At 46.1% G+C, this 15,438-nt stretch overlaps 1 protein-coding gene across 2 annotated transcripts in view; it reads left to right on the top strand.

The window, feature by feature from the left end:
• Positions 1 to 9,104: 9,104 nt before the first annotated feature.
• RHOC (ras homolog family member C) overlaps positions 9,105 to 15,438 on the top strand; it is a 29,077-nt gene continuing 22,743 nt past the window's right edge. Inside the window, exon 1 of one of the 2 annotated variants that reach the window (XM_083617635.1) lies at positions 9,105 to 9,239. The gene's annotated coding sequence lies outside the window, so the exon portion shown is untranslated. Of the gene's footprint in view, positions 9,310 to 15,438 lie in introns of both variants that reach the window. The other variant, XM_083617636.1, reaches the window with a different exon arrangement.

The following is a 15,438-nucleotide window of genomic DNA, read 5'->3' as shown; positions in this document are numbered from 1 at the left end:
TGTGATGTGTACCTTGTCACCAATGAGAGATGAGTCAAGTGAACGCTTCTCTTGGGAACCAGAGGGGAGGGTGGGTTTTTAATTCAAGAAGAAAAGGAAGAAAGTTGTATCCAGATCCACACTGTATGCTAAAGAATCATAGGGTTGGAAGGGACCATGGGGATCATCTAATTCAACCCTCAGCAGTGCAGGGACATGCAGCTGTCTCTTACCAGGACTGAACCTGCAACCTTGGTGCTATCAGCACCACACGATAACTGACTGAGCTATCCAGCTGATATATCCTGCTTCAAGCATTCAACAGATTTGGCAAGGAATGTGTATATTTTGTAAAGTATTAGTTGAGTACTATAGCCCTCTTTACGTGGGTGGCACTGTGGTCTAAACCACTGAGCCTCTTCGCCTTGCTGATCAGAAGGTTGGGGTTCGAATCCCCGTGACTGAGTGAGCTCCCATTGCTCTGTCCCAGCTCCTGCCAACCTAGCAGTTCAAAAGCATGCCAGTGCAAGTAGATAAATAGGTACCGCTGTGGTGGGAAGGTAAATGGCGTTTCCGTGCACTCTGGCTTCCATCACGGTGTTCCGTTGTGCCAGAAGCGGTTTAGTCATGCTGGCCACATGACCTGGAAAGCTGTCTGCGGACAAACGCCAGCTCCCTTGGCCTGAAAGTGAGATGAGCGCCACACCCCATAGTCACCTTTGACTGGACTTAACCGTCCAGGGGTCCTTAACCTTACTTTTTTACTTGTGCATAGAGGGCAAGCAAAGTGAATAGGGCTGTGGAGCCATGTGTTTGGCCCCCAAACCCCACATTTATTTATTCTCCTATTATTCTTCCACTGCTGTGTTGAGCCCAATATCTACAACTATCTATATAGATATATCTGTATCTTCTCCATATGTGGGAGCTTCCCATGGAGTTGGAACTCTTGAGTGCTCAGGGTTCTAAATCATGTGAGGATCCTCCACACAGCGAATAGGTTAGAACAGCGATGTGGCCCTGCAGCCTAACACAGTGGCGTAGCATGGGGGGTGCAGGGGGGGCCGGCCGCACCGGCCGCAACATCTGGGGGGGCGCGCTCGCACTCGCAGCTCTCTGCCCCTACCTGGCTCACTCACTCTCCATGGGTTAGGGGGCGCAAATTACTTGCCTTGCCCCGGGTGCTGACAACCCACGCTACGCCACTGGCCTAACATATCAGCGATGTGTTGTCTCGGAAGCCCAGGACCACCATACATACTGCCCAGGCTTGTGCCGCTAGGAGACTTTGGTGATGCTACAACTTCGGTGATGCTGACACAGTGATTTGGCTTCCCCCTCGAAGGCACACCATTGTCTCTCAAGACAGGTGAATACTAACAACGATTTTCTACACAATTCTCTACTGCGTGAAGAGGAGCTGCTGATACTCACATACAGAGCTCTCAAATTTAGATAGGTGATCTCTACTACACACCTTTACACATTTTGGTTATTGAGTGTACATCTAAGCTTTCTTCGGATGTGCACCTAAAAATGTAAGATTGAGCACCTGATACTTGGGAAAGAGGGGCATCCTTCAAATGGAGCTAACTGAGTGTACACATGGCAGCAAATTGAGATTTGTTGCTGTGTAATGAATGATGATTCCCTGTCTTCCTTCCCCCACCCCTCCTAACTGCTAAGTGAAAAGAATTTTCTCAGGTCTTTCTTACGCTAATCTGGTTTTGTGCCAGCAGAAATGAACAAGGTGTATATGCCCTGAGTAAACACTAAGCAACCTATTCTCTTTGGAAAGGTTGCCGTGCTGCATGGTGGACTACAAGCTGAAAAAAAGGACGCTTGATTGATTTTCTGCTAACTCAAACAAAATACTCCAATCCCAATAAAATTCTGGGTGCAGATGCCATGTTGCAACCATGCTAATGTTACCTTAGTTGCTAATGGGACTGCTAATGCAACCACATTGCTTCAGCTGTCAGGTGTCAGGGTTGGGCCAAAGTGTTCATTCAAGCAGCAGTTCTGACTGCAAAAGTGGTAATCTTTAGACTAACCTTCCCCAGCTCTGTGTCTCTCAGGTGTTGGACTACGACTCCTATCATCCTATACCATTTTCTAGGGCTGATAGGGACTGTAGTCCAACAACATCTGGAGTGCACTAGGTTGGGGGAGGCTGCTCTAAAAACTTCATGGTAGCAAGTCTTGCCATGCTGCTCAACAGAGGGCAGCAGTGTTGTTTTCCCTCCAGATTGTTCTGCCTACAAGTCCTTTCAAAGGCCCTACTATACTATCCAGTCCACATGTAATGATTAGTGGAAAACATATTGCCTGCAAGGGAGAGCCCTCTTGTTATTCACTTTCTGCTGTTTCAGTATTTGCCCCAGTGGGTAATGGGGAGTGCATTCCCTCCCTGCACAGGTGCTAAAGTGCCTGTGTTTTAAATCATATTCCAGAGAGGCCTTGCCAGTTTCACCTGGACAGCAAGTTCCACCTCAAGTATCTTAAGCCTGAAAATTCCTATTGTGAGATGCGGATGTGAGGAGGAGCAATTGGCAAGACCCCAAACACAAAGGTCTTGAAATGAATCGATTTCTGCATCTGTATAAGTGCCTAAGTTGTAGACAGAGATCTGGGTCAGAATTCTGACTGGGGTGGGTGTGGGGATCACAAGACACAAGCACTATTGTGGAACAACACATAAAGATACTGTTATACAGATCCATCAGCAACTACTGAATGCAGTCTGCAGTCACTGATGGGATATAAATGAAGGTTGCTGAAAATGCTGCCACTTGAATAATTGGTTAAATGTCAAAAGCATGAAGAAGGCTCCCCTACATCCTCCCCTGAGGAGTATCTAATGCAACCACACAGCCCCACTCTGAAGGTAAGTGGTGCCGGAGAAGGGGGAATTGCATTCCCCCCCCCCCCCAGCAATAATACTGTATATTTATGTTTACATCTGAATGTTAGGTATGATATCCTTCCCTCCTCTCACAGATTCTGGAAGTAAGGTAGCTCTAGAAACATGGGTGCCCTGCAGATGTTTGACTACAGCCTCCATCCTCCTTGATGTTGACTGGCGCTGAAGTGAGTTGAACCACATCTGGAGGGCACCATGTTGGCTATCCCTGATCTAAAACCTGTGCAACAAATTGGCTACAGCTGTGCGTTTGTGCCATAAACTAGCATGATTTGTCTGGGGAAATCCTATGAAACATTGCTCTCGAGGGGGCTTTCTAAATTGAGAGCATGCATTGAAATCAATCAATGCTAATGATACTAAATTTAATCTCAAAGTGAGCTGTGATCGATGGCCAGCTGATGAGCTGTTTTTTGTTCCTATAAGCTGCTTGGCAGAAGTTTTGCTAGCATCCCCATGGCATTTCAGCACCCAGTGCCAAGACTGTTCTTTCAAAACACTTCAGCTCAACAGAATGCCATGGAATGAGCAATCCAGTTCCACAGAATCCCTTCTGCTTGAAACAATCAGCCCAGATAAGAAAAAAAATATATGGTAGGAGAGTATTTCCATTCAAGGGTTTCTGAGAGCAGCCAAAAATGTTGGTTGCAAAGGCAAACAAACTGCTTGCAAATTGGCTGTGTCCTATCTCTGCTCTCGGAGGCAGCTTGCCTCTGAATATCAGTCACTGGAAATCACAAGTGAAGAAAGTGCTGTGGCATTCAGGCCAGGCTTGTGAGTTTCCCCTAGGACTCGACTGGCCTTTGGCCTGATCCAGCAGGGCTCTTCTTAAATTATAATTTTGCTAGATGGTAATGTTACACGGGGGAAGAAGGAATGTGACTCTGCCATCCTGTGTTTCAAAATCTGCAAAGGTTACGGTTTTAAATGTGCTTGAAAACCATATTTTTTTCAGAGCTGGAAGCTTGGTCCCATAACTCCCGATGTGCAGTGACAAGTTATTACTGTAGTAGCTTCACCGTGAGGCAAAGGTGCTCTGCTCTGCAGTCCCAGACACTTTTGGTTTTGCCGAAGCCAGAGTTGTCCACACTGTGATGCAGATTAAATATCTGCTGTTACCACCACAACCCCTGAGACCAGGCTTCCTCAGCCTTAGCCCTCCAGATGCTTTTGGCCTGCAACTCCCATGATCCCTAGCTAGCAAGACCAGTGGTCAGAGATTGTGGGAATTGTAGTCTCAAAACATCTGGAGGGTCAAGGTTGAGGAAGGCTGCCTGAGACCAAAAGTCCAGCCACTATCCACCATTGCCTAGTGGCAATGCTCACTACAGTGAGCTACTACTTGACTTACAAAATGAATGCCTTATTCTCCGCTGTTGGGACATCCAAATGTGAAGTATCTCAAAGCATTACTTGTTCTGTTTCAATGCTCATCTTGTCTCTAGATTCTAGAACCAGAAGTGCACACAGCAGCAGTGATGCTAGGAATATCGCAACAGTCCATGCTGTTGCTTTCTGTGAGGAGCTTGCGGCTGAGGCAAAAAAACTGGATTTACTGTTTTCCTCAGCAACTTGAGGCCCAGTGGCCACAGTCATAGCTGGCATGCAGACCCTAGATGGATGCCCAAGGATGAATGCAGCTTACTTGACTCCAACCCTACAAATAAGTCCCATTGAGCTCAATGGGTCTTATTTCTGAATAGACAAGAAAGTATTTTAGGAATTAATGTAAAAGAAAACAAAATACGGGCTACCCTGAGATGTGTGCCTTGCTGTATATATTTGACAAGTGATTTCTAGCACCATTTCCTCTTTAGAGGAAGAAGCCTCTGGGGTATTTATTTCCACTCTTCATGCCTCGAGAGAGAAGCATGTCATCATTTTTTCCTAAGGCTGATGAACATAATTGCTTTGCTCAATGTTAATAACAGCAGACTGTGAGAATGGAAATACATAAAATAGTGACTTGGGCGGTTGCCACCTTTTCCCAAGATTTCTCCAGTGCTTTTGACAACTTCATGATGGGAGGAAGTCCAATGACTGTAGCTTTACCTATCGCAGCACATCCATGCCAGGGGAAACAACAGCACTGAATTTCAACCTCTCATGCACAGAACATGTGACAGAAAGAAAAGTGGGTCAATGTGAGTTCAAGTCTACAACTAGGATCTGCACTTCATTCATCCTTCATAACAGTTAGAAGTTGTGAACTGGAGCAGAACATATTGGTTGGGAGAAAACCCCAATGAAATTAATGGTCTTCTTTCCAAGCAAACCTGACTAGGATCAGGCCACAAGAATATAGGTGCCAAATCAATCATTTTGATGAACCTCTCTCCATTTCAGAAAGCTGCATTTCCGTAAAATATATGTTTTACATTGTTTGACATGTAACCCAAATGCAGTAATTTAAAAACAAAAATTCAAAAGAATCATAAGTTTTCAAGAATCTTAAACAAAAATTAAAACATTTCAGTCCCCCTGTTCAGTAGCTAGAAAACACCTATGCACGTTTACTCATTGGCAGAGGATTAGCCTAAATGACCTTTGAAGTCCCTTTCATTTTAAGGCGAGCCCACTGAATTCACCAGCACTGCCAAGTAAATGTTTATTAGGGTGTAATCCTGTGAACATTTACTTTGACAGAAATGCTGCTGAACACAATGGGACTTTGAAGCAAACATGCATAGGATTGGGACTGGGCTGTTAGTTAATAGTTTTTGTTTGTTACTATGCTATGCATTTTTGTGTTTTTATATTGTAAACTGCCTTGTGATCAGATAGAGTGGTATAGAAATCAAACAAACAAACAATAGTCCTGGGTGCTAGCAAGTTAGAACTGGTAAAGTGGCAAGGCAACATGATGGTAAAGGATGGCAGGTCTCCTGTATCTTTTGGAAAGCTGTTTATCTTTTCACTATGCATTTGGACACCTCTTAAGATATCATAACCAATTTTTTTTGCAGACTGGTTCCTAGATCAAGAATCAGCAGATAGGGGATAGTTTGGAGGCTTGGTATCAGCCATATCCACAGCTCATGCTCTTCTCCAGCTGGAAGGCTGGATGAGTAATTCCCAACTGGTTACAATCAATAGCAAGATTAGAACACGATTCATTGTACTGAGCAGCCAGCATTTTAATTCTGCAGAGCCTCCCAGCTGGTACACAAAACACATCATCTGAGCATTAGATACAACAGATCTCTTTGTTGTGGTAGAAGGAGATGGGGAATCTTCTCCCTCTTAGGAGTTAAGGATGACAGAAGACAGCTCCAAAAATGGAGCAAGGTTCAGGCTGAATATTAACAACGGACACAAGGGAGCAGCAGAACGATATATTGGCCCATTTTAAAAAATCAGGAGGAATCAAGTGTACACTGCAAACAAGGGTTGAGCATTACATTTACTCTGCCCAGTGCTCGCATGTGAGAGTTCATAGGAGGTTGCTAATCCTAAATATTTGGGAAAGGGAGGGGACTAGAGATTAGGCTGCAACCAAACATGAATCTAACTTCAGGCGAGGTGCAGAACATAATCATAAAGCACACCAGGAGTGGGGAACCTCCAGCCTGCTTGCCCAATTTGCCCCTCCACCACACCCACAAGTGATGGCAGGGGTGGGGCAGGTTAAGGACACGGCTACTAAGTAACCATCAGGAGCTTAAAGTGAGCAAAGATTTCAGCAGAAGTAAAAGAGAAGATGGAGAGGATTCCAGGGCAGCTTACAGATACTGGTAGTAAGACAGTCCCATCCATCAGGATAATATAACAGATGCAGCACAAACAGAAAAGAGGAAGGGAGGTAGGAGAAAAGAAAGCAGATTCAGACATTAGTTCTGAGTCCCTGAAGTGAGCATCTGGAAAGGTAAGTGTTTAAGGAAAGGAGACGACAATTTGCTGGCCTCTCAGCTGAGTCAATAGAGAAGCCTTTGCAGTCCTCTCTATGGCCTGATGGAATGGTTGCTCCTAGATAATGTTAAGGAGATCCCCCCTCAAGATTCCAGTTTTGCACAGGCCTCTGATACTGGCTGGGAGCTGCTACCGGAATGAAAGGACACATTGCTTGCAGCACACACACAATTTCTTTCCTTTCTATGGGAGCACCTCCTTTGGAGTACATGAAACTAAGAAAAAGCACTGGATGCTGAACGCATTTGAAACAAATGGTTTTGAGGTCTGGCTGGGTTGAAGCCAGAGGCCTGGAGGGTGCTTTCTTTCCTGCCTGAGTCATGGGAGTTTAAGTCTATAGCTGGAAGGAGGATAAGCTTTGTTTCCCTAAATCCCCGTGTGAAACAGAAAGAGAGCCTTTCATCCAGATTTAGTAGGTTGGTGCAGGGCTTGTTGCTGCGGGCCATGTGAGTGTGTGTGGTTAGCCTCATCCTCTAGTATTTCTTCCTTTGCTTTTTGTATTTTAAACGCACTCACACTTTACTATTGAATTCTGGAGCTTCTCTGTTGGTTGTTTGGTGTTCAGTAAACTTTGATGTAGCCAATAAACCCAACAGCTGTGAGGTGAATTAGATGAATGCATGTGGGATTTGAGCATGGAGGTGAGGGAAGCCTCTGGCACTCCAGAAGTTGTTGCACTTCAACTCCCCTAATCCCTGACCTATAATTGGCCATGGCTGCTGGGGCTGATAGGAAGTGGAGTCCAGCAACATCTGGAGGACCATCCCTGGATTAGAACAGGTTGGCCAACTTGGTGTCCTCCAGCTGTTTTGGACCTATCATTCTCAGCCCCAGGGGATTTAGAGAGACTTCCTTGTGTGTGCAAACAGGCACAGTGGAAGTATTAAAAAGACATCACCATGCACCCTGGTCCCACAGTTTCCAGACTTGATGTCTTTCTCCCCGCTCTTGCCCTTTTGCCTGAACTCCAGAGAAGCCTTAATTATTCTGGCAATCAGCTACAAGGCCATGTTCCAAGATCTTCCCTAAACAACTCAGGACAAGGTTACCTGCAAGTCCGCCAGCCCTTTACCTAGAAGATAATTTGTATCAAGTCTTCCTCAACCTGGTGCCCTCTGGACATTTGGGACTACAACTCCCCTCGTTGGCTGGGGCCGATGGGAGTTGTAGTTTGAAACATCCAAAGGGCACCAGGTTGAGGCTGATTTAGATCACCTTGCAGGCAACCTACACTGCCATAGGGCGGTGACCCAAAACTTCTGTTGTTGCTCCTCTGCTGTGGAACGCCCTTTTCTCTGCTATACATGAAGGAGAAAAACCAGCCCCTTCAGAGAAAGACCCATCATATTGTCCAGCCTTTCCCTGACCCAGAAGATCAGACTGTGTTTATCTTAATGAATTCCGGTTTTTATATGCTTTTTATAGTACAGTTTTTAGGCTGCATTTTTGTTTTCATGGTAGTGTTAACTTTTATATTGCACACTGCTCCGAGGTGTTTTTGTTTTTTGAAGCAGTGCATTATAGAAATGTTCGAAACAAACCACTTTTTCCACACCGGTCAGCTGCCCCTGCTGTAGAAGTCTCTCGCTTACTCCAGCCCACACGCTCTTCTGTCCATCCGTTGCTGCTCGTGCAGGGCTCCTAGCGGCGTCTTCCCCACCCTTCACCCCGGGCCCTGACCTACCCACACGCCTCCCTCCCATCATGTGCCCAAACGCTGACTCAGCCGTGGCTTGCCTCCCGAAGCATGTGCGCCGCGCCTCCCATGTCCACTGGGGGAGCAAAGCCACCATCCGGCGGGAACTGGGCTTCCAGCGACTCCATGGGCGTAGCCGGCGGGGTAGGGGTGCGGCAGCTGCCCCCCTAATCAAGCCTATAAATAAAAATACTTAACTGACCAATGGCATTACAGATAACTCAGTTCTGCCTCTCCCCCCCCCCCTAAATCCTGGCTACGCCCATGCGAGGCTCCCAGGGACTTCTCACCAGCTGCGGAACTGAAGCGCGGTTCTCCCGCCAGCAATGGTTCACTTCTCCCCAAGAAGCGTCGCACCGAGTCCCCCCCCCCCCCCGCTTGGGATCCACGTCCCCTCTCGAGTCCGCTATTACTCTAGAGATCGTGGGGTGGGGAAGCGCGCTCCACGTATGCTCAGAGGAGGCGAGCTTCCGCGCGCCCTGATGCTCTTGCAACAGCGACCCCTCGAAAAGGCGCCTCTGCGCGCCCGTCCACTTGCAGCCGCGGCACCGGGCGGCGCGACCCTCTCCCGGCGGCCCCTCCCCGAGGCGGGCCGGGAGGCGGCCTCAGCGGCTGTGTCAGCCCCACCAAGCGAGCCCGGTCCCGCCTCTCCGCTCCCCGAAGGTTCGCGCTTAGTCAGGACGGACCGAGAGGCCAGGGAGCGCGGCGGCCGGAGCCCGACTCCGCTTTAAGGTAGCTGGCAAGGCGAGGAGGGAAGATCGGGATCGGTTTGGCTGCTCGGCCAGGAGCGCCTGTCCCGTAGGTTAGTGAGCGTGACCCTAAAGTAGCCTGGCTTGAATAGGAGTGGAGCTGAGGGGGAAAGGCGTGGTAGGAGTTGGCGGGGCTGGAGGAAGCGAGAGGAGCGCGCGTAAGAAAGCAGGGTGGGGTAGCAGGTTTTGGGAGTGCGGTATGTATCTCTCTATATCTGTAGATATATACATGGGGCAGGTTCAAGTCAGCCCTTGGAAGGAACCCAACCCAAATCGTTAGGCATGCTTACTCAAAAGTAGACCCCGCTGTTGAATGGGGTTTCGTTTCGCGTGAATGCGGAGTGCGGGGGAGAGCGTCGTCGTCGTGGTGAGCAAGTCCCACTGAGTTCGATGAGACTTACTCCTTAGTAACCGTGGCTAGCCTTGTAGCCTTAGTCATCCTTTAAAACTCTGCCGTGGTATTTGCTATCAGGGTGGTTAGCAGAGGTGGAGTGGAGCAAGTGAGGGTTGCCTAGTTATTTCAGGTTAATGCACGATCTGAATGCACGTGGGTGTGATACTGTGTCCTTTGCATGGGGAAGGAGGGCGCATGCAGTTTCAGTGTACAGGATCCAGTGAGCAATGGGGAGAACTGGAGGCAGCTGCTGGGATTTTTTTCCTATGTGGGTTGGAAGGTGTGAAGTGACCTAGGCTTGTGCCGTGGAGAGGTAATTTATTTGAACGTAACTTTAACAGATGAAACACATTTCTGATTCCCACAGAATCTTAAAAACAGTGGTGAGATGGACTGAACACCTTGTATGTGCCCCCCCCCCCAATCCCTAAATGCCTGGAGGACTAAAAAGGCAGCTTCATTCAAAAGTTTACTTTCAAAAGCAATGGAAAGCAACACAAGTCTCTTGCTGGAGACCACTGAGCCATATAGGGGCCACCCCAGAAAAGGCTCTGTTTGTACTACCTCACCTCACTTCTTAAGCATAAGGCAAAAATTGTGAAGTTATTTTTTGATGTCTAAAGGCAAGGTGTTGTGCCTTGAGCCTTGCTGGGAGCTGCTCTCTGCTCTGGCCTTGAAACTGGAGCCTTGAAGTAGATCCTGGAATCATGATCTTTTCCCTGTCAAAGAGTCACATTAATCTTTGCATGCTGTAAGGCACTCTCTCTTTTTTTGTTTTGTTACTACTTCACAGATTTAGGCGCTGAACCCTGGCTCTGATTAATAATTCCATTTGATTGGTTGCCATTTTAATTCCATTATTTTGTCACGTTCCCAGAATGTTGTTTTAAAATGTGAATCCTGTTCGTCTTTCCTTGTGTTCAGTAGGTGAAGAATTTCTCTTCACTGATTTGGACAGGAATTGGGATGGGTTGAATCTGTTGGGAGGAAGTTGGAAAAACACAACTGCTAGTGAGTAACTGAGCATGGGTGGGAGCTCTGATAAGCAAAAAAAGGTGAACTGTGTGTCAGAGAAGAAAAGTAGCACATTTTCTAACTGCTCCCTGCTTTTTGTGTTATTATATACTCACCAATGGATGGTTTTTTAAAGGGTGCTTAATGGGAACAGCATATTCATATATGGAGAATTTGGTTTGAACCAAACAGGCACTGTGATTATTTCTTTTTCACCCCTGCTCCTCATTCCCTGTTTGCTGCATACCTTCCTGTGTGGCTGTTGCATTTCCTTGTTTGAGGATTCCTGTGAAACTGGCTTGCCATGTGATGTGGACAGTGATTCCCTGTGTCCTTTAAATGCTTGCTTAGCTCACTTTCGGACATTTATATTGGGGTGGGAAGGAGGTTGTGCTAATAGCTTAGGAGCAAGAAAGCATTCCAGAACCATGACTGAACAGTGCCTCTCTCTCTCTGTCTCTCTCTCTCTCCCCATCCCCCCTCCCTCTCCTTGGAATTTGGCAGCCAAGTCCTTTCATTGCAAACCAGGCTCCCTAAATCCTGCTCCAGCCTTTTAGAAAACACCCACTGAAAATGGCAGTAGCATTGTCACGTTGCTTCACAGGGATATTTGTGACTGGCAGATGCTTTTGTGTCTGTTGTGGGATTCCAGCATATCTCTTAGTTAATGGATAAAAGGCAGCTTTTCACTCTGGAGTAAGGAATATATATATATATATATATATATAAATATATATATAATATACCATTAAATAGGTAACTTGTTTAAGTCTATAATTTTCTCTGTTTGAATATTATAGATGAGTCTTATTTTCACTGTGTGAAGAAGCATCTTGTATGTAGCTTCAGAAACCGGGTTCCAATAGTTTTTTAAACTATGGGTCATTCTTGCCAGCAGACTTTGGACATGCAAACCACCAGGGAAGTTTTGCTGGGCAAGCACTATTGAAACTACTTTGAACTGCATAAATAAATTCTTGTTCAACTCCTATTCACTTCTGGGGGATTGTGCTGCGAAAGAGAGATTAGAAAGCTCTTTATTGAAGCTGCTTCCAAACTGGCAGAACTTTGTGCTTCCCAATCATTGCTCTATGTGTAATTGTTGTTAACTTTCTATGCTTCAGGGAATATGGAGGATAACACTTTGTGTGTGTGCATCCCACTATGTTCCATCTGTATGAGTGCGTGTGACATAACAGTTTGAGTAGGAAAGCAGCAACTCTGAGCATGCTTTTTTAAAAAATTGAATCAATTTTAATTTGTGCTAAAGCACTTTTTATTTAGGCATCGTCATTGTGTGCTTTCTTTGGATTGTTTTAAGGGCACTCTAAAATATTTGCAAAAGGAAAAAAAATAGCATGGTGCTAAAATAGCACTGACTGAAGGGCTTATTTGCTTTAAGTGCTTCTGCATGAACCTTGTAACTTTTTTTTTAAGACAGAAAGGCATTTTAATGCAAAAGAAAAAATTGATTTAGGGCCCAGTCCTATGGTTCCCTGGGAACATATAGACCAGGGGTCAGCAAACTTTTTTAGCAGGGGGCCGGTCCACTGTCCCTCAGATCTTGTGGGGGGGCCGGGCTGTATTTTTTGGGGGTGGGGAATGATGCAAGAGCACCACGAGCCCCGGTGGCTGCTTACCTGTGTCTTGCGAGCAACAGGGGCTGGCGTTGGCGTCGGCAGAGGGATGATGGGCAGTGCGCGAAAGGGCTCCAGAGAGGGCCTGCTTAAAATGGTGGTGCTGCTGCTGCTGCTGCTGCTGCTGCTGGCACCAACAAAGCCCAGCCCCCTTCCTCCTCTAGGCAGGGCAGGGAGAAGCCAGGCGGAGGGAGGGAGGAGGCGCCGCCACTGCCGCTGTGTGAGGGAGAGAGAGGGAGAGGGAAAGAACGCGTTTGCTGGCGATCCACGCAGCGATTCCCGGACCATCTGCGGGGTGTATCCAGAAGGCAATTGGACCTGATCCGGCCCACAGGCCTTAGTTTGCCTACCCATGATATAGACAAACCATGAGCTGTTGTAACCAAGGTTTATTCTTGGGTATACAGCTCTGTTTGTCTGGAGGAAACAAACCACAAGCCCGAATCATAACTCTCAACAGCAGAGGGAATAGGGAAGGAGTGACTGTGTTCTCTCCAGGAACCCTGCTTTGAAATTTGGGGAGGTGCAGAATTAAGAGTGTTCCTTTCCCAAAAGGTTTTCAATTTGACTGTTGCAAAATAAATATTGTTGCTTCTTGTAGAGAAATTTAAAGAAACATGATATTGGGCAAATATTGAATGACTGTCAGGCCAATAACAGTAAAGCACTCCACTTGAAACTCAGAATTATGCATTTGCTTTAAGTGGGAGAGATACATTTTAAATAAATTGCCAAGTTCACTTCTAGGACTTGAGTGTGTTCATTTGAAATGCAGATCGTATATCTCCTGAGCGGAATCAGAAAATTGAGGGGGGTTTTGCATGTTCCTTGGGTGGGTGTGTGGGAGGGTGTGCATTTAAGCCCAGTGGTCAGATCCCCATGATACATTGAAAATGCTGTTATACCACTTTAACAGTTGGATAATCCAGGTAACTTTATTTTGTTAAGATTGCTGGAAATTGTAGGTCTGTGACTTAACAAACTACAGTTCCTACGGCTATTGCAAGGAGACCATGATTGCTAAATAAGAGTGTGCTTTAAATATATGATGTGGCTATGACCAATGTTTCCCAAAATAGCAGTTTGCTTATCTGAATCTTGGAGGAATCACTATTTCGAAGGCTAAATTAAGTCTCTCAACTTTTTCCCCCACCCACAGCAGTGTGTCCTCTTGCATCCTGTACAGCAATCCCTTCAGCTTGTTCACAGGGAGGTGTCTATCATTGCAGTCCAGTGGACAGTGTCAAGCTTGAATGGGTTAACAGAGCTTAGACTGCATTTAGTCACACAGATATCGCAACAGAGGCAACCCTTCTTTCCAAAGATTTCATCACATCTCAACAGAGGACTGGATCTAGAAAGATAAAAACCACTGCAAACCTGGGGAGGGAGGAATTCATTGTTTTCTGGATCTGACATTCAGATCTATTTATGTGAAGCTTAGGCAACAAGTGAAATACTCAGTAGCATCGCCGCCTTGCCAAAATGAATGAATGTGGGCATTGTCTTCATTGAAAGAGAAATTATTCCATAATCTTGACTGGAGTGTAAATCTGGGAGGGAAAAAGAGAGCGTTCATCTGAGTGTGTGTTTGTTTAACTTACTGTAGCTTGGCCTGCTACAAAAAAAATTACTTCTAAAAAGTAAAGTATAGGATACAACAAAACAAATGCTTACTCAAAGCAATCTGACTGCACTGTAAATCTGAAGTCAGAACTGTGGGGCACATGTGATTTACTAACACATGCCCTTTCAGGCTTGTACCTTGAGCAAAACATGCATAGTTTCGTGAATACTGATCCATCCCACTTCCTTTGCTGATTCACGTTTTAAACCTCCTTTCTGTAAGGGGTAATAATAATCTTTTGTGGATGCGCAGATGAGAATCGAGAATTCTTAACTCAAACAAACAAACAAACAAACAAGCAAAATTCATAAACTCAGCCCTGCATGGTAATGTGTTGGTCAAGACCCATCCAAACCATAGTAGGGCCAACTTAAACATTTGGTAGAGACCTATGGCTGGGATCCTGTCTCTCTACTGAATGCCTGAAAAGCGTAGGTGCTTGCTCTTTCCTTCTAACCTATCACTTTTCATCTCCTCTCCCTCCCACTGCTGCTTTTCTGTTAGCCAGGGCAAAAGATGTACTTGGGGGCCACAGCTAGAGAAAAGAGTGCAATTTGGGGCTCCAGCTTGTCCTGCCACTTTCTCCGGGGAAAACCCAATCTTTTTCACTGAATCCAGTGGGATTTTCCATGGAGCGATGCTTGATCTGATTCAGTGTTAAAGAGTGGGCTTTCCTGGGAAAAGCAGCAGGGCTGCAAACAGAAAACGTCTCCGCCCCATAGGTAGGACAAGCAGAAGTATGGACAAGACCTTAGAGTGGATAAAGGCTGATTTGGAAGCAGGGAAGGGCTCCTTAACATTTTCTGCACCTGAACAATTCTTCAGTTGATGCATCTCCCAGGGAGTAAGATGAAGTGGGATGCTGGAAAAGGTTTGGATCTTAAAGTTGGAAAGAGTGTGCTGGTGGTCATCTAGCCCAACCCCCCGTTTGATGCAGGAACTGTAATGCAGGGCATTACAAATCCCTGACAGGTGGCTCACCAGCCTCGCCACCAGTGAATCCCACCCCTTCCCAAAGCAGAGTGTTGCACAGTTGTTGGAGATTAAATAGCCGCCTTCTCTCCAAATCTCATTTTCTCTTTCTGCCAGTTTTTAGGTGAGAGACAAAGACTCGGATTCCCAGGGCCAGCTGTCCTGCCAAATGACTAGCTTGGCCCTTAAATCCCAATTCCATTAGATCACTACTGTAGTTCTGAATTGTGTGCCACGGCACACTTGTGTACTTGTAAGAATTATCTGTACACCAGGAGCAAATATATAAATAAATTGAGAGCCCGGAGAAACCAGCTCAGGAGAGAGGAGATGCCAGATACATCTATGCATGAATTGCTGATCTCTGGTCTTTTCTGCTTCTGTTTGGTTTTTGCTAGTTGGGTGAGTAATTTTGCTGCATTGCATGTGATGGTTAATCCTATCACTCTTGCTGCTGCAGCACAGCAGCCTGTCTCTTGCACCTTCATGTCAGGAGCAAGCTGTGCACCAGAATGTGGGTTGTGTGGATTTTCCTTCA

This window comes from Podarcis filfolensis (assembly GCF_964270895.1).
Source record: "Podarcis filfolensis genome assembly, chromosome: 6".
Taxonomy (NCBI): Eukaryota; Metazoa; Chordata; class Lepidosauria; order Squamata; family Lacertidae; genus Podarcis; species Podarcis filfolensis.
The sequence above is the reverse complement of the archived record's forward strand: the minus strand, read 5'-3'. Positions and strand labels throughout refer to the sequence as shown.